We start from the raw sequence: 18,652 nt of genomic DNA on the forward strand, positions 1-18,652 counted from the left end.
AATAAGAGTTGTTTGGGATTGGCTGCAGGTGAATTGTACATATGAACATAGAGGGGAAAGATTTAAAAATGACATAAGGACCTACTTTTTTTAAAACACAGAATAGATTGTGTGTAGAATGAACTGCCAGAGGAAGTGGTGGATGCAGGTACAGTTACAGCATTTAAAGGACATTTGGATAAGTTCATGAATCTAAAAGGATGGAGGGATATGGGTCAAAAGGATGGGACCAGTTTAGTTTGGGAACTTGATCAGCATGCACTAGTTGGACCGAAGGATCTGTTTCCATGCTGTATGACTCAATGTAAAGGAATGGGGTAAAGCTGTATTGGGATTTTCAGTAGTGCTAAAAACAATTTCTGTTTTGTTGTTAAAGATTACTTGTCTATGATTGTGAAATTAGTCAGTTACTTTAAGTTTGCTTATTATGGTAAGAGTTTTAAAACATGAAATTATCGGTTTTCCTTTCAGCTATTCACTCGCAATTAGAAATTTTTTAAAGAAGTTTTTGATTGTGGGGTTTGTAGCATGATTTACAGGATAGATACTGAGAGGATGTTTCCTCTCGTGGGTGAATCTAGAATGAAAGGGCCCAGTTTCAAAATAAGGGAGCTATCATTCAAGAATAAGGAGATGAAGAGGAATTCTTCTATAAGAGAGCTGTTTATGTTGGAATTCTCTACCACAGAACTCGATGAAGTCCGGAACATTAATATATTCAAGGCTGAATAAGACGGATTTTTGATCTACAAGAGAATTCTTGTGGTGGGGAGCAGGCAGAAAAGATGACATGTCTTCAATCAGATCAGCTATAATCTTATTACAGGATACAGCAGGCTGTAGGGGCCAAAATGGTTTATTTGTGCTCCCATTTCATATGTTATTTTGCTTTTAGAAATTTGATTTTTGCACTGCATATAATCAATTATCATACTCCCTGTTAGTGTGAAAAATGCATTGGACTGAATTTTACCAAAGTTTGGTTAAGTGTCACTTTTATTAAGTTTCACGGAGGGCTTCTCTGCATAAAGATAAGCAAGATTTCTTGTTGTTTTCTAAAACTCACTTGATTATCTATATACCAAGACCCTCTGATGTCCCTCTAATCACATTTCCCTCTTGCTGCACGTGCAGGTATTCACCATAACTGGGACCTCTCTGGCTTCTTGGTACTAGTGTCATCTTTAGACCCCAGCTGTGCACCAGGCCAGGCACTGCCTGCCAGGCATTGCCCTTTGCCATGCACATAATGTGAGGGTAACCAAAATCCAAAACTTCACAGCTGACACTTCATTGGAAATACAGTGCTTTGTAAATCTCCTGCTATTTAAGATGCAGGCTACACAGTTTAACTAAGCTTAGCTTCGTGCCATCTGAGAGCCCCTGTCTAAGTGAATGCTGCTTCTCCCCCAATACCTGGTGTAGCCTACCATCCCCTCATTGTTCAATGTGGGACCATCACATACTGGAAAGCCTTCAAACATTTGAAACTTAGATTATTTTATGGCAACAGCCAAATCAAACATTCACCAAAGGAAAACTGCCTTTGACTGTAGGAATATTCAGAGATTGCTTGTCTTTCAACAAACAACAAGTTCACAATCCGATTTGATCATTGCACGTGGCTCTCATCTACTGGAAAAAAGTATCTTTAAGTCCTGCCGGGCTTATTGCACTTGATGCGTCACTGTTCTGTCATGTCGAATGTGTGGTTGGTCCTCCTGAATGCCCTCAGTAGGTCACGGAGGTCTCTGTCAAGGAGAACTATGGAATGCCTATGCTTGCGTCCTTTGACACAAGGATCTAATAATGCAGCACAAGCCATGAGATGTAAATATTGCTTTTTCTTGTAACCCTACACACTGTTCCTATTTAAATAAGCATCTATTGCCTTTCGAATAGCTCTGTTGAACCTGCCTCCTCCACATTTCAATACAGCACATTCCAAACCTCAACTACTCACTGTGTGAAAGACTTTTGCATTTTCTTCTTTTGCAAAATGGTGTTGTTATCCATGATGCAATATGGCCACTGTGCATGTGTAGCTGTGGTTAGTGACATCACTGGGCTACGATAGGTCACAGCTCTGGTGACATTGCTGCATTCCATGTCCAATGATGTAATCACCATGCATATTCCACTGATGAGGGGTTGAGGAGTCAAGGCAGAGTTTGCAGAGCTGGCAGCTGTGGGACAAAGGCTGATAGTGGAGTGATGAGGCCTGAGCCAAGCCCACAGGGAAGCCCTGTATTAGGAGTAGCAGGGAACAATACGCCACTCCATTGCTGCTCTCACTGGCTGCTTGGCACTCTGTAATGCCATTCAGAGATTACTTGTCTTTCAATGAACAACAAATTCACAATCCAGATCTGATCAGTGCATGTGGCTCTCATCTACTGGAAACAGGTGTCTGTTAGGTCCTGTCTGGCTTATTGCACTTTCCAGGGGTGGGAGGTGATGATGGCTAATGAAGCATTTCTGGACAGGGGGTTGAGCACAACATTGAGTACTGGAAAAGGCAACGTGGTGGCTGGTGAGAGGCAGGCAGTGAGATCCTGATTTTTTTTTTGAAAGAGTGAACTATTGCACTCTTCTGCTCCTTGTTGTCAGCCCTAGCCTCCCTGAGTCTATGATAGCTTTCAGTGGAACTTTTGGCAACTTCATCTTGGAGGCTGCCTTTGGGTCATCCATTGCTCTAAAATTACGTAGTGAGCCTCTTCATGCATCCCCATTCTTGGTTTCACTTACGCGTGGTATGATAGCATTCACAGCTGTTCCAAAGTGCTATCAAACTGTGCCATCTGGATTTTGATCCTTTGACAAGTGCAAACAGTTTCTTCTTATCTGCTCTGTCTTGACTCCTCATGACTTTTAAAACTTCCATCCAAGTGAAGAAGTTTACCTCGAAGTACAACAGGACCTTGATCAGATGGGCTGAGGAGTGGCAGGTAGAGTTTAATTTAGTTAAATGTGAGATGCTGCATTTGGAAAGGCAAATCAGAGCAGGACCTCTACACTAAATGAGAAGACGCTGGGGAGTGTTGCTGAACAAAGAGACCTTGGAGTAGCAGGTTCAAAGTTCCTTGAACGTGGAATCGCAGGTATAGATAGGATAATGAAGAAGGCATTTGGTATGCTTGCCTTTACTGGTCAGTGCATTGAGTATAGGAGTTGGGAAGTTATATTGCAGCTGTACAGGACATTGGTTCGGCCAGTTTTGTAATACTGCGTGCAATTCTGGTCTCCCTGGTATAGGAAGGATGTTTTGAAATTTGAAAGGGTTCAGACAAAATTTTCAGGGAGGTTGGAGGGTTTGAGCCACAGGGAGAAGCTGAATAGACAGCCGCTTCTTTCCCTGGAGCATTGGAGTCTGAAGACTGGCCTTATAGAGGTTTATTGCATCATGAGGGGCTTGGATAGGGTGAATAACCAAGGCCTTTTCCCCCGGGGTACGATATTTGGTTGGCATGGACGAGTTGGACTGAAGGGCCTGTTTCTGTGCTGTACATCTCTAGGACTCTGATACTGCAGGTGAGATTTGTTGGGACCCTGTTCAAATCGAGCATAATCTTGCTGCTTTTGTTTTCTCCATCCCCATTATTGCAGCCTATAAAACCATATTCATTATCAATAACTCTAAAGGTGGCAGAATGGATAGATAATGATATATGTGTATATGTACCCAGGTCTGTTTTCTCTTGTATACCCTATGGAATGATACCCTTTATGTTATACCATCTTTTGATGTCTTTTGTCTCAAAATGTATCACCTCGTGCTGCTTCGCATTGTCAATGTCTTTTTGAAATTCTACTGTTTCCCTGTCAATTTGCAGTCCTCCCAAGTTTTGTATGCCAGCAAAAGCAAGGGTCCCAATTTAAACCAGGATGTAGGAGCAAATTACGGAAGCTGCTGGAGTCAGTATTTGGAGCAACAAATGCTGGAAATCACATAGCATCAAGTAGCATGGATAGAGAACAGCAAGTAAATGAGCTCTGATGGAGCGTCATCTAGACTCGAAACATTTGCTTGCTGTCATTTCACAGATGCTACCTGACCTGCTATGATTTCCAGCAATTGAAGGGTCTAGGCCCGAAACGTCAGTTTTCGTGCTCCTGAGATGGTGCTGGGCCTGCTGTGTTCATCCAGCCTCACATTTTATTATCTTGGATTCTCCAGCATCTGCAGTTCCCATTATCAATGATTTCCAGCAATTGTTGTTTTTGGCCCCAGTACAAACCACTGGGAACTCTATCATAAACCTTCCTGTAGCCCACATATGCCCATTAACCATTACTCTCTGTTTCCTGTCCCTCCACCAATTCTGTATCCATGTTGGTACTATCTCTTTTATTCTATGACTTATGACCTTCCTCATGGGCCTGTTGTGAGGCACTGTAGTGAATGTCTTTTGGAAGGTCATGGAGACCACATTAACTGCCTTGTCTTCATCAATCCCCTGTCTGTTGTTTCTTCAAAAAGCTCTAGCCAGTTACATTAAACATGATTTTCCCTTTACAAATCCATGCTCACTCTTCTGAATTAACCAACATTTTTCCATGTGATAATTAATTCCATCCCAAGTAATTATCTATGGAAGTTTCCACGGCACTGAAGTTAAGCCAACTGGTCAATAATTGTTGGGCTTATCCTTGCAGCCTTTTTTTTTTGAACGAGGGTGCAATGTCTGCAATTCTCCATTCCTCCAGCACCACCTTGAATCCTGGCAGATTGAAACATCTCTACAATTCCCACCCACTTTTCCTTCAATATTCTTGCATGCATCTCATCCAGTACAGGTACCTTATCAAATTTAAATGCTGACAACTTATCAAATACCACCTTACCAATTATGAGCCCTTCCAGTGACTCAATATCCCCCCTCTGTCACCAGGGCTTAGACAGCACCCGCCTCATAGATTAAAACAGATTATAAAGTATTCATTTAACATCTCTGCCACACCTCCTGCTGTTATATGTAAATCTCCTTTGTAGGTTCAGACCACCCTTACTCCTCCACTTACCAATGTTTTATGATTGACTTGTTTATAGAAGACATTGCAGCTTCCTCTTATGTCAACTGCCAATCTTTTCATAATCCCCTTTTAGTTTTTCCTATTTGTATTCCCATCTCCCTTCTAAATTTGTTTTCAGCATGGCTCTCAATTATGCTGGAAACACCTCCGGCAAGTGCTTTGGGATTAGTTTTTGGATGGGATGTAGGTGTTGCTGCCAAAAGGTCAGCTTTTGTTGCCCATCCCTAACTGCCCTTTAACTGAGTAGCTTGCTAAGGCAGTTTCAACTGTAAAGATTTGCTGTGTATGTGGAACCACAATTTGAATGGCCTAAAAAGACATTTCCCCTGAAAGGAAATTAGTGTGTGTCTTTACCAACAATCACTGATAGTCTCATAGACAGTGTCCATGAAACTAGCTTTCAATTCCAGGCTTTAAATGAATTCCAATTCCACCTGTTTCCCATGCTGCCAGAGCACTGCCATGGGTAATAAAATGTGAGGCTGGATGAACACAGCAGGCCAAGCAGCATCTCAGGAGCACAAAAGCTGACGTTTCGGGCCTAGACCCTTCATCAGAGAGGGGGATGGGGAGAGGGAACTGGAATAAGTAGGGAGAGAGGGGGAGGCGGACCGAAGATGGAGAGTAAAGAAGATAGGTGGAGAGAGTATAGGTGGGGAGGTAGGGAGGGGATAGGTCAGTCCAGGGAAGACGGACAGGTCAAGGAGGTGGGATGAGGTTAGTAGGTAGATGGGGGTGCCGCTTGGGGTGGGAGGAAGGGATGGGTGAGAGGAAGAACCGGTTAGGGAGGCAGAGACAAGTTGGACTGGTTTTGGGATGCAGTGGGTGGGGGGGAAGAGCTGGGCTGGTTGTGTGGTGCAGTGGAGGGAGAGGACGAACTGGGCTGGTTTGGGGATGCAGTAGGGGAAGGGGAGATTTTGAAAATGGTGAAGTCCACATTGATACCATTAGGCTGCAGGGTTCCCAAGTGGAATATGAGTTGCTGTTCCTGCAACCTTCGGGTGGCATCATTGTGGCAGTGCAGGAGGCCCATGATGGACATGTCATCTAGAGAATGGGAGGGGGAGTGGAAATGGTTTGCGACTGGGAGGTGCAGTTGTTTGTTGCGAACTGAGCGGAGGTGTTCTGCAAAGCGGTCTCCAAGCCTCCGCTTGGTTTCCCCAATGTAGAGGAAGCCACACCGGGTACAATGGATACAGTATACCACACTGGCAGATGTGCAGGTGAACCTCTGCTTAATATGAAAAGTCATCCTGGGGCCTGGGATAGGGGTGAGGGAGGTGGTGTGGGGGCAAGTGTAGCATTTCCTGCAGTTGCAGGGGAAGGTGCCGGGTGTGGTGGGGTTGGAGGGCAGTGTGGAGCGAACAAGGGAGTCATGGAGAGAGTGGTCTCTCCGGAAGGCAGACAGGGGTGGGGATGGAAAAATGTCTTGGGTGGTGGGATCGGATTGTAAATGGCGAAAGTGTCGGAGGATGATGCGTTGTATCCGGAGGTTGGTAGGGTGGTGTGTGAGAACGAGGAGGATCCTCTTAGGGCGGTTGTGGCGGGAGCGGGATGTGAGGGATGTGTTGCGGGAAATACGGGAGACGCGGTCAAGGGCGTTCTCGATCACTGTGGGGGGAAAGTTGCGGTCCTTGAAGAATTTGGACATCTGGGATGTGCGGGAGTGGAATGTCTTATCGTGGGAGCAGATGCGGCAGATGCGGCGGAGGCGGAGGAATTGGGAATAGGGGATGGAATTTTTGCAGGAGGGTGGGTGGGAGGAGGTGTATTCTAGGTAGCTGTGGGAGTCGGTGGGCTTGAAATGGACATCAGTCACAAGCTGGTTGCCTGAGATGGAGACTGAGAGGTCCAGGAAGGTGAGGGATGTGCTGGAGATGGCCCAGGTGAACTGAAGGTTGGGGTGGAAGGTGTTGAAGTGGAGGAACTGTTCGAGCTCCTCTGGGGAGCAAGAGGCGGCGCCGATACAGTCATCAATGTACCGGAGGAAGACGTGGGGTTTGGGGCCTGTGTAGGTGCGGAAGAGGGACTGTTCCACGTAACCTACAAAGAGGCAGGCATAGCTGGGGCCCATGCGGGTGCCCATGGCCACCCCCTTAGTCTGTAGGAAGTGGGAGGAGTCAAAAGAGAAGTTGTTGAGGGTGAGGACGAGTTCAGCTAGGCGGATGAGAGTGTCGGTGGAGGGGGACTGGTCGGGCCTGCGGGACAGGAAGAAGCGGAGGGCCTTGAGGCCATCTGCATGCGGAATGCAGGTGTCATGCAGGTACCCACTGCCATGGGTGACTAGATTACCAGACATTACTCACTGTACCATCCTCTTTTGTTGTACTAGGTATGACTCCAGCACTTTTTTGTACTGATTTAAGCATGGGAAACAGGTGGAATTGGAATTCAATAAAAGCCTGGAATTGAAAGCTAGTTTCAGGAAATCAACTTATCGCATCATCTAAGTATCTTCAACCTGAAATGGTATCATAAAAGGTGTAAATTGTGTAACGTAAAAACACTCACATGAGCTCTGGCCTGAGTCTAGATCTCCTAGATGAAATAGCACATGAAAAATTGTGATATCACTGGTTAATAGTATTTTGAATATATTGCTATTATGTGTTCACCACCCTTTAATGAGAATTCATTTCAACTTTTTCTTTCCCTAAAATAAATCCTTGATGGTGGGAACTTGCAGCTTTTTAACAAAAGTTTGCCTGGAAGATTTGGAATTTAATTTCTGATTTTTAACTGTTTTACAATCAAGCAGTAGTGTTCATAACCGCTTGGCTATTCAAACAAAAGCCGCTATCGCTGAAGATTTCACCAACAGAGTATTTAGTACTATTGTATACATAACAATTGACAGGGCTCTCACTGCTGTTTTTATACTATGCTAAGTGATGTAAACGAGATTGGGGGGAAGGGTTAAAATCATATAGAACACGATGGAAAACAACCATTGTATGTAGCTATCTGCAGGCAGATTCTGCTGTCCTTCTGGATGTTCCTCTTGTATCTCAGACTGGTCAATTTCTACAGACTAAGTGCTCAAATTGAGCCATTTTGTTCACTTTAAAATAAAGCAAGACACATTATGCGTGATTTCTTATTCACCAGCCTGTTCACAGGCCGCTTCCATGACTGTGTGACTGTAGAGTGAAACCTTGTGAGGGCCAGTGTTTTCACTATGTGCATGTCAACTTCAATCTGCTCCGATTTCGTGTGAAATCTGTGCCATGGTGTGGGGCACAAAGGTCAACCCCTGGTAATTGATGTTGCTTATTCATCTGTTTCCAGTGTCTTTTTCCACACATTGGGTTTTGTTTGGATAAATTGTTTGAAGATTTACTGTAGTTCTTAAAGCCTGAGAAACTGCTCTGGTTAATCCTTAGTGTGGGCTCCCGCTGCACAGTTTAAATGTCCCTGGTAGGCAAGAATCTTAACCCAGTTGACACATAATGGCACTAAACAAAGCATCTTTTCCAGACAAGATGTAGAGGACATCTTCTAGCGTAACAATTAGAGCAATTTCCAAACTAATTTACTATGAAATGAGTTTGCAGAGCCATTTAAATAATGTTATAACAACGTTAATTGGTTAAAAATATTCCAAAACACTTCTTAATGATCAAGAATATGCTTGTTATAAATCACAGCTCAAATTACAAAATATAGTATGACATAAAAATGCATGCCCAAAATTGATGCTCCTGAAGTTATCCTAAATGCTTAATTCATTCTATTTTGGATCATTACACACTTTAGTACTGATGATGGTAAATGACACCATGTGAAAATTAGGTTAATGTACATTTTTGGAAAGTATTACCCGGATAAACCATAGTGTTCCAGAGAGAGCTCGCATCCATATTCCACTGATATCGCAACACAAAAATCATTTTTTTTCTCTTTTGAAAACTTGCCAATTTTGAAGTCAAAATTATAGTGAAACTTTAAATAATATGGTCAGTTAATATTTGAAATTTTGAGTTACCTGTGTAAAGCAGCTTTTGCTATAATTGAACTAGGTGTATGTTTCAGTAAGTTTTTGAAGAAAATATTGGCAAAACTGGTTACATTGTATGCAACTTGGGAAAATACAGGTGTCAAGAAGCTACGTTTAAGTTTATTTTTGATCGTTTCTGCCATATTAAGTTCTTTCTACGTGCAGACCTGGATGGAATGCAGCACTGCTGTTTAAGCCTGGTAGATCTTGCAAACTGGGTAAACCGTATTTGTAGGGAGTGAACAAGAGGATAACTTTGGGATCAGTCTCTTGTATAAACAAAAGTGTATCTTTTGTACACTCATATTGCTGACTGCCACCCTCATCCCAGTATGGACTATTAAGGAATTTTGCTTTGTTATTCAAATATGTACCTGATACAATATTTGACAAACCAGGAACACTAAGTGTTACAACGCATCAATTTAGCAGCAATACTAATTATAGATGGGCATGTTTTTTGTTATGGCTAAGATCAGAGAGTCATTTAGGAGCACAGGCTCCTAAGCAAATCTTTGATGTGGTGATCTTAAAAGTTTTGGATGATTTCACCATAAAGAAAATTTTTAATTGAATGGTTTGAATTGTAGAATAACACACAGCAATGCTGACAGCAGGTTGGACTGCTTGGATTTAAAGGGAATACTTAGACTTGTCAGGTCTTGTGAGAATTCCTTTGCAACTATTAATCAACATTTAACCAAAATGCCAATGGGAACACAAGTTATTCTTGTTAATGTTGTAAATTGCTAAATCTAAGTGGCTATATTTAAGCAATACGATCATATAATAAAAAAAATTACTTATTTTAAGAATAAGGCCCTCAATTACTTGTTAATGCCTCACTAAACACTTTTTTTTTCCCCCGAGAAAACTATTAGGACAAAACTGAATTCCTGACCTTATTAGCATTTTAGAAGTTGCACCTTTTTGACTGTTTTCCAAAACTAATTCAGTCCAAGTTGAATTGCCTTCATGTTTTGGCAGTTGAATTTAAAAATACTATTTACTGTGGCTATGCATGTAGAACAGAGTATATCTTTAGCAATTTTGTACTGGCAGTATCCATCACCTCTTTTTTTTTAACTACCTTTTTTTATATAAAGGCTTTCCCTCTCAAAGTTTTGAGTGTGCTGTAATAAGCTGTTTCTGCATTGTGACAGTCTTATTAGTATTTTTGTTACAGCCAAGTATAATGTTATGTACTTGAATATTGTGGAATAAACTGAGTTATGTGGAAGGCAAAGAAAGTTTCATTCACTGCCCGAAGTAACAACAAAAGGTCGAGGTTCTATGTCATAAGTGAACAAATGCCTAATTATGTTATAATGGCTTTATCTCTAGACTTTATTTTAAAGTAGCTACTCCTCTCGTCATTAATTTTCCTTGCTTCCCCTTCCCTTTCCTTTCTAGCTGTATTCCTACTTCTTCCAAAATGGGGTTTACTCAATGCATGAGATCTGACAATAAGTATCAGTATATTATTATTATTTTATATTTTGGAGCAAATGCAGTTAGGCCTTGTTCTTAAAATATAGATGCATGCATGCAGCTGAGGTCACTAGGCTGTGGTCAGAAAGTAGAGACCTAGAAGGTATGCTTCTTTCTATCCTTATGACACCAAGACTAATAGTAGTGCTTTATAAGTAACCTTAGAACTGATAAGTCGACACAGACATGTGATTGACTATGAGATCTTTCAAAATGTCTCATTCAGATTCTGAATGGGTATAACCAAGTAAGACAGCACATTCTAAGATAATTTATTTGACTCATTAATTGCTTGGGGCAATTATCTGTGAAGATTATATAGCACGTTAATAATGTTGTTTGAGTTTTAATGATACCAGGAAGCCCCAATAATGTTAAAATTATAAATATTATTTATCCATTGTTATGGAGAAGATAGGTTTTAAGGTGGTAATGTTGATGAAATTCTGTAAGCTCTTGAACTCCACTTCAGCGAGCAGCAACTTCATGAGTCTATATGTACATTGACTATATTCAACTGCAAAACAAATTCCCCTTTTCATCGCTTCTTAAAAATGAAGTTTAACTGGAGTTTTAATACTGCTAATTTCATAATTACTACTAAATAGTACACTATTGGAAAAGCTCATTTTGTATTTATTGAATATAAACCACCTTCATTATTAATTTTTTAAAATATTTAACTTCTATCCTAATTCAATCATTAATTCTTTTAACTATCTGAAAATTGAAATTTAAAGTGATGGGAGAAGTTTGCTGACTGAGAATCTTTCAATATGCTTGCCAGTTTATCCTGCTTGCTGATATCACTGCTGCAGGACACGTGGAGATCTTCTTGACTTAGTGATAGATTGAAACAGCCACCAAGGAAGAGGAAATTTGTGCAAAAATGATTACTCGCTCGTTTTTTTGTCAACTTTCTTCAAGGTGGAAAGTGGAATGGATAGTTCCACTGCTTCCCTGCTGATAGCACAACTGAACCCAATATAGGAAAATTATGTTCAATGTACTTTGTAACCTATTGTGGACTGACTGTTGTGCAATTTTATTTATGCTTAGATTTTTATTGTCAGAATTGATGCACATTTCCAAACACTTCAATCCTTAGCAAAATGAGTGCTGCTGATTGTGTAGAGAAGAAAACAGTTTGGGAACTTATATTTGTATTTGACTTTTCAAATGCAGTTCATGTTGTTGAAATTGTTACACGTGCTATGTTTGAATTACCATTTTCCTAAGTTCTGTGATGCTATTGGACTTAAACATCCAATTACTGCCTTTGATATTCTTCAGGAAGTATTAGGACAATCAGACTCAAAGAGTACAGAAGAGGCCCCTTGGCATATTAAATTTGTACTATCAATAATATACTACTACCTGTACTAGCTCCATAGCCTTGAATGTTATGACACTTTGTCATGTAACAAATATCAATACACACCAGACTTTGCACACTTATCTATACATTACCTTATACAGCACTTGATAAGGGTAAAATAATTTTTTTATTAGCAGAGTCACCATGGCTTAAAGAAGAGAAAGTATGCCTCACAAATTTATCAGAATCCTTTGAGGGGCAAATATGCAGGATTGATAAAGGGGAAGCCAGGAGCTGTAATGTATGTGGGTTTCCAAAAGATATTTAATAAAGTACCACATTAGCATTATTAGCTAAGAGCCCATGGAGTTGGGCAGTGCTCCCTCTAATTTTCTTACTGGCTGCTCAGGCTACTGAGGTCCATATGTGGTAGCACCTTTCAGAGCCATAAGCTAATACTGTGATCGATGTGCCAATCCATTGAACATGTATTGTTTCTCAGCTGGCAGGAAATATTGATGTTGAGGATAATATAGAACATAGAAAAGAAAAGTACAGCACAGTACAGGCCCTTCGGCCCACGATGTTGTGCAGTGGAATAATCCTAACTCAAAAATAAAATAACCTAACCTACATTCCCCTCAATTCACTGCTGTCCATGTGCATGTCCAGCAGTCGCTTAAATGTCATTAATGACTCCGCTTCCACGACTACCACCAGCAACCTATTCCATGCGCTCACAACTCTCTGGGTGAAGAACCTCCCTCAGACATCTCCTCTATGCCTTCCTCCTAACACCTTAAAACTATGACCCCTTGTGGCAGTCAATCCTGCCCTGGGGAAAGGTCTCTGGCTATCGACTCTATCCATGCCTCTCATTACCCCGTACACCTCGGTCAGGTCACCTCTCTTCCTCCTTCTCTCCAGAGAGAAAGGTCCGAGCTCAGTCAACCTCTCCTCGTAAGACAAGCCCTCCAGTCCAGGCAGCATCCTGGTAAAACTCCTTTGCACCCTCTCCAAAGTCTCCACATCTTTCCTATAATAGGGCGACCAGAACTGGACATAATATTCCAAGTAATCTATGAAACTTGAAACTTAAAACTTAGATGTGTAAGAACTCAATAGTTTCTACTTTTTGGTTTACTGCCAGTGAGAATACCAACCCAACTGGCTCCTTACCCTAGTTAATGCCTTCACTGTCACTGGACACCTAACATGTGGAAAGCGGAAAGGATTGACCAACTGATAGAAGACAGAGTTGGGATAAGGGAACATTTTAAGGATTACAATCTGTAATTAGTAGAGTGCCTCAAGGATCAATGCAGGGGCCTCAGTTATGCACTCACTCCTCATTATATGTTGATTTGCTGCCTGTGAATCTACGTGCTCACAATGTCAGTCCCCAGAACTGATTTCTTTTTCCCTAATTGACAGGTCATGTCCTATCACCAAGTTTGGAGATGACATAAAAATATTTGGGAAGGCAAGTGATGGAGTTGACACTAAGGGCAGAATCCTGTAGAGCTCTGATTGAAGTGGGTTATGGCTGGATTTGTTGCACAGAATGTCCAGCAAGGATGATTGTTGGCAGTGTCACACTCTATCTTTTGTGCTTTTCACAATTGGTGTGGCAAGTTTCTCACTAAGCAGCAGTGAGAACCAGTTAGGGAAGATTATTGCATGTTAAAAATTTCATTAATACTACTACTCACCTCAATAGATAACTTTCTATCTATGAAACTCATTGAACAAGCTAGATGTTGAGTAAAGGCGACATTGAAATGGGTACCTGGCAGATTCAATTTGTCAGTTGCTCCAAACAATCAGTGTTAGGTAACAGTCTGCAAAAACTCAGGACACATCATGGGCAATTTATGGCATCTGATATGTTCCAGCCTGAATCAACCATTATGGTGCAATTTAGGTCCACCCAAAGGAAGCTTCTGTACTTCAGTGTTCCCTCCAACTCTCATTGTAATGCTGCAGCTAGGTCACCGTGCACTCAGGAACAAGTGCCCAGGTCATGGATCAGGCTACATCGCTCAGCTTTTCACTCACCATCATTGCACTTGCTTATTCGTTCTGAAACGAACAGGATATTCTCAGCATCTTTGCCTTACATTGTCTATTTACACTTCCACCAGGGAAATGAGCCTCATATTTCTTTAGACTTGCCTTGCTGTTTGGTAGACACAAAGGAAGGAAGCTTCTTATGATTGTCCATGGGTCTCTGTCAAGCCAAGGGAGATAGACTTCAGTTGGGCAGCCCTGGTTTAAGACATCAAGGGCATCCTCTGATACCAGTTCAACAGTCCATCGACTCTAGCCAGTCAGAGTCAGGATGCTATTCACATAAGGGTGAGGAGCTGAATGTCAGGCAGCCCACCGCCTACCTTAATAGTTACTGTCTTCTTGGGTGTTTCTTTCCTCCAGGAATGAGAGAGAGGCAGGTATAAAGGAAAATGAATGTGGGTAGCACAGCTGTTACTTTCAATGTGGGTCACTTGCTTGGGAAAGCAAGTGATTAGGCACAAAAACAGAAGTTGCTGGAAAAGCTCAGCAGGTCTCGCAGCATCTGTGAAGAAAAAAATCAGAGTTAGTGCTCTGGGTCCGGTAACCCTTCCTCAGAACTGATGGTAACTGAGAATATCAGAGATAATGGGAACTGCAGATGCTGGAGAATCTGAGATAGCAAAGTGTGGAGCTGGATGAACACAGCAGGCCAAGCAGCATCTTAGGAGCACAAAAGCTGACGTTTTGGGCCCAGACCCTTCATCAGAAAAGGGGGATGGGGAGAGGATTCTGAAATAAATAGGGAGAGCGGGGAGGCAGATCGAAGATGGATAGAGGAGCAGATAGGTGGAGAAGAGACAGACAAGTTAAAGAGGCGGGGATGGAGCCTCCCTACCTCCCCAACTACACTAACCCTTGACCTGTCCGTCCTCTGATGAAGGGTCTAGGCCCGAAACATCCACTTTTGTGCCCTTAAGATGCTGCTTGGCCTGCTGTGCTCATCCAGCTCCACACTTTGTTATCTATGTAACTGAGAATATGTTGGTTTATATGCAGAAAATAGGGAGGGGGACAGGGTAGAGAGTAAACAATAGGATAGAGCCCAAAGAGAGAGAAGAGCAGTTGGATAGACAAAGGAGTTGTTAACGATCTGGCCAGGAGGATGAATAGCTGTTAATAGGGACTGTTAGCCTACTATTACACACTATTGTTTGTCACTATGTGATAACAAAGCCTGATTGCGGGGTAGGGGTCTTAGACATGGGAGAGTTTTGACCCTAAAATTATTGAACTCGATATTGAGTCGACAGCGTTGCAGGGTCCCCATGCAGAAAATGAGGTCTTGTTCTTCCAGCTTGTGCTGAGCTTTGCTGGAACACTCCGCAAGTGAGAGACAGAGATGTTGGCCAGGGAGAAGGGTGGTGCATTAAAGTGGCAAGCAACTGGAAGCTCAGGGTGTTTTTTTCTGAGCAGAACATAGATGTTCATAGATGATTGCCCAGTGTAGAGGAGACCATATTGTGAGCAGTGAATGCAGTATACAAGTTTGTGCGAAGTACAGGTGAAGGAAGGTATGTTTGGGCCCTTGGATACTGGGTAGGGAGGAGATAAATGGGCAGATAGTGCACCTTTGGCGGTTGCCGGGGAAGGTGCCATGGTGCTGGGGGGTATGTTGGGGGTGAAGGAAGTGTGGACCAGGGTGTCCTGGAAGAAACAGTCTCTGCGGAAGGTGGACATGGGAGGGGAGGGGACTATTTGTCTGGTGGTGGCATTTTGCAGAAGGTGACGGGAATGGTGTCTGATGATCTTCTGGATTTGGATGCTGGTGGGATGGTAGGTGAGGATAAGGGGAACCCTATCGCTGTTGCGGGAGGGAAGAGAAAAGGTGAGGGCGGAAGTGTGAGGGATGGATTGGACCTGGTTGCGGGCCCTGTCAACAACGGAGCTGGGGAATCCTCTGCTGAGGAAGAAGGTGGACATTTCAGAGGCTGTCTTGTTGAACTTGGTCTCATCTGAATATATGCGACTGAGTTGGAGGAACTGAGAGAATGGGATGGCATCTTTACAGGGGGCAGGGTACGAGGATGTATAGTCCAGGAAACTCTGGGAGCTAGTTAATAATAGTGGTCAGTCTATTCCCAGAAATGGAGACAGATGCCGAAGAAGGGATGGGTGGAGTCAGAGATAGACCAGGCAAAAGTGAAGACAGGGTGGAAATTGGAAGTGAAAGCAATGAACTTTTCCAATTCCAGACCAGAGTAGGTAGCAGCACTGATACCATCAATATATCAGAGAAAGAGTTGTGGGTGGGGGCTGGAATAGGACTGGAACAAGAAATGTTCCATGTACCCCAGAAAATACAGGTGTGACTAGGGCCCATGTGGGTACCCATGGCCATCCCTCTGACCTGAAGAAAATGAGAGGAGTTAAAAGAGAAGTTGTTGAGGATAAGGATGAGCTTGGCCAACTGGAGGTGGGTGGGGATGGTTATGAAATGAAATCGGTTACTGTAGTTGATACAATGATTTGATGAGTCGTGGTGGGGTCATGGTCCAGGGAAGATAGGAGCAGGTATCTGAGCATGATTTGGCAGCATGGAGGTCAGGCAGGGTTAGTATTGAAGGTGGATGGAATGGATAGCAAAAGTGCAGCAAGAGATGGCCGGTATTAATGAGAGCAGTGTAGCAGGAGCCTTAGTAGGTGGAGCAGCGATAGAGTGAGTGTGAGGTATAGGAGAACATGACATAATTTAGCTGATGGAGTGAACAAAGTTCATTGATTTTCTGCCTACGCTGCTGTGTATTTCTCCAGAAAATTGGGACTGCTTTCAGGCTGGCATGGTCTGGTGTATAGGCTGAAACTGCTAGTCCTGGGAGGGATGGAAGTCTCATATTTGCAGCATCACATCCAGTGGACCTCCATGTCCCAGCTCTCTCAGCAGAGTGCCAAATTCCTCTCTCTGCCATGTCCGCAGCCAATCGCAAGAAGAATGCAGGGCAGCTCTGGACTGATGATACCAGGAATATTGGTGAGTGTCAGAATATCCAGTGAATTGAGAGATGTTCCGGGAGCAGTTTGTCTAAGATGGCGCTGCAATTGTACGTGAAGGATGCCATAGGGGTGGGGTAGTTAGTTGATGCAGCAAGCTTAGGGAAAATATAGTAAGACAACACACTCGGCCTTGTGGTGGAAATCCCTTCAAATAAACTGCCCAAAACTCTCACTTAACCAACAAAAAATGTAAGATTCAGCCCATGGAGTTTCCACGTAATGTTAACATAGTGTTCGAGGACCATAGAACTGCTCTCTCATTAAAGAGAGAGATGTTGGTGGTGAGTTTAACCTGGGGGAAACCACATCTCAGGTGAGGGATGAGGTTGTGAAAGCAAAACTCTAATGGTAACCTTACCTTGTACAGGAATTGAACCTAAATTTTGGCATCACTCTGCATTGCAAGCCAGCCGTCTAGCCAACTGGCTAACAGCAATCAGTTGCAGCAAGCAATGGTGTATAGCTGTTCATTGTAAGAGGATTGAATTCAGAAGTAGGGATGTCTTACTGCAATTATCTAGGGCCTTGGTGAGATCACACCTGGACCACTCTGTGCAGTTTTGGTCTTTCTACCGAAGAAAGGATATACTTGCAGTAAAGAAAGTGAAGTGTAGGATCATCAGGCTAATACTGAGGATGGAAGGACTGTCCTATGAGAAGAGATTGGTTTGACCAGGCTTGTATTCGCTAGAGTTTTGAAGGATGAGAAGGAATCTTGCTGAAATGCATTAAGTTCTAACTAGTATGGCTGGAAAGGGTCTAATTAGGGAGGATGTTTTCCCTGGCTGAGGAGTCTAGAGCCACAGAGTGCAGTCTCAGGATACTGGTTAGATCATTTAGGACTTAGATAAGTAAAGATTTGTTCACTCAAAGGGTATTGAACCTGTGGAATTCTGTACCATAGATCAAAAGTCACATCATACCAGGTTATAGTCCAACAGGTTTATTTGACATCACAAACTTTCAAAGCACTGCCTGTTTGTCAGGTGAAGTGAATAGAAAACCCAGGTACACACTTTATAATCAGAGAGATCAAAAGATCGTGCAAATGGTGTGAGGGGTATGTCAACAGGCCGAGTAATAGGTCTCTACAGGTGATCAAGAGTGTCAGACTGTGTGGGTAAAGTGTCAACAGCTGAAGAACAAGTGAAGGGATGACCTATAATATTCTTAATTGAGACAGAGAGGTAATTACAAAAAATTAAAAATAAGGTGGTGCCAGAGGCAAACTAAATGACGAGAATAACATGCTAGGTATCTGCTTGGTGGTTCTGTGTTGTTGTGTGTCTCGAAAGCCACCTCAGAGGATGCTTACCCAAAGATTAGAGGCTGAATGTCCTTGATTACTGATGTGTTCCCTGATTGGGAGGGAACATTTCTGTTCGGTAATTGTTGCACATTGTCCATTCATATGCTGTGTTAGTGTCTGCATGGTCTTGCCAATATACCAAGCCTCAGGGCATTCTTGCCTGCAGCATATGAGGTAGACAACATTGGCTGAGTCACATGAGTATCTGCCGTGTATGTGCTGGCTGGTGTTCCCATGTGTGATGATAATGTCCATGTCAATCATCTGGCATGTCTTGCAGAGGTTGCCATGACAGAGTCATCTGGAGTTGTGGTCAATGTAGTCCTGAAGACTGGGAACAAAGGTCTGTTTAAGGTTTGGCTGTTGTTTGGAGGGGAGAAGTGTAGGCAAAGGGATGATCTTGGCGAGATATTCATCATCATCGATGATGCATTAAAGG

At 42.8% G+C, this 18,652-nt stretch overlaps 1 protein-coding gene across 2 annotated transcripts in view; it reads left to right on the plus strand.

The window, feature by feature from the left end:
* Positions 1 to 18,652, plus strand: part of lrmda (leucine rich melanocyte differentiation associated) — an 830,431-nt gene that overhangs the window by 505,072 nt on the left and 306,707 nt on the right. The gene's annotated exons all lie outside the window — the stretch shown is intronic.

Source organism: Stegostoma tigrinum, chromosome 37 (assembly GCF_030684315.1).
Source record: "Stegostoma tigrinum isolate sSteTig4 chromosome 37, sSteTig4.hap1, whole genome shotgun sequence".
NCBI classification, from domain to species: domain Eukaryota; kingdom Metazoa; phylum Chordata; class Chondrichthyes; order Orectolobiformes; family Stegostomatidae; genus Stegostoma; species Stegostoma tigrinum.